This window comes from Sinocyclocheilus rhinocerous, unplaced genomic scaffold, assembly GCF_001515625.1.
Source record: "Sinocyclocheilus rhinocerous isolate Xijiao unplaced genomic scaffold, SAMN03320098_v1.1 scaffold149, whole genome shotgun sequence".
Classification (NCBI taxonomy): domain Eukaryota; kingdom Metazoa; phylum Chordata; class Actinopteri; order Cypriniformes; family Cyprinidae; genus Sinocyclocheilus; species Sinocyclocheilus rhinocerous.
In genome coordinates this window covers 151,860-153,339 of record NW_015654504.1, presented here as the reverse complement: position 1 = coordinate 153,339, position 1,480 = coordinate 151,860, and positions in this window count along the sequence as shown.

Genomic DNA, 1,480 nt, shown 5'->3' with positions numbered 1-1,480 from the left:
TTATTTATTTTATTGTATATTAACTAAGATTTTCAATAGTCTTGCAAAGTTAACAATAAGTGGTTTGAGCATTTTTCCATGGAAGTCAGTCAGTCATTTGGATGAGTAAATGATGACAGGGTTTTTGAATTTTGGTGCTGAGTTTAAAGATTTGGTGCTGAACTTTAAAGATCTGAGCTAAAGGTTTAAGGTTCAAACCCTCTGAAATGTCATTATTGTTTCCTGTGAGACACTTTGTATGAAAGCAGCAGCTAAATGAGTCCAGCAGTAGTTAGTCTGGCTTCCGCACAGCTGAGCCCGAATCATCTATCGATGTTTGTCTGACAGTTATTTTATTCTCCCGAAGTTACGTAAGACGCCGACGCCAGCGGAGATATAAATCAATCTGATATCTGTCTTAATCCGCATCCGATGTGTCAAAGCCGCGATGACAGACGCAGAGAATCAGGTGCGACTCAATAAGAAAGAGACACAGAGGCCTATAATATGAAACCAAGACAAATGGATGTGTCTCTTTCCTCAAGAGCCTTTCCGAGCAGCTCACAGAGACTGAGAGAAACCAATGGCCATGACTGAAATATCCAACTGTTTTGAGGTATAATAAGATACAGTCCTCTCCATTTGCTTGTGTGAGATTCAAATGAGGCCGTGTGTGTGTGTGTGTGTGTGTGTGTGTGTGTGTGGGATGGGTCGGTCCCGCAGGGGGTCTGAGACTGACGGAGGAGCTGTCAATCAGGATGAGTGACAGCTGCTGTGAGCCTCTGACTGCAGGAAGTGGAAGCTCTCAAACCCAGCAGGAGGAAACGTGTGTGTGTGTGTGTGTGTGTCCAACCGTTTCATTCCCTTCCTGAGTGAAATTCAGCATTGTCATCATCCTGTGTGTGTGTGTGTGTGTGTACTGGTATATATGGTTTATGAGGTTTATTGTTTGGTTTATTGTGTATAATGACATGGGTACTACAACGTAAACATGGTTTATGAGGACACTTCCTATGTCCCCGTAAAACAAAAGGCTTAAAAAACATACAAAACGGTGTTTTACGAAATTCAAAAATTGCCAGTGTGTGTGTGTGTGTGTGTGTGTGTGTGTGGATCAGTCCTACCTTGTCAATCATATCAGGTCGGTTGGTTGCGGCGAGAACCGTGACGTCTTTTAGCTGTTCGATTCCGTCCATCTCCGTCAGCAGCTGAGCTAACACTCGATCAGCGACGCCGCCTGCCTGTCCAGAGCTGAACAACACACAATCAACACATCACACTCATTAAATGCACATTAACTGTTCCCTCCTGCTGGGATGACCTGCCCAACTCAATCCTAGCAGCTGAGTCCTTAGCCATCTTCAAGAATCGGCTTAAAGGGGTCATATGATGCGATTTCATTTTTTCCTTTCTCTTTGGAGTGTTACAAGCTCTTGGTGCATAAAGAAGATCTGTAAAGTTGTAAAGACTAAAGTCTCAAATCCAAAGGGATATTCTTTAT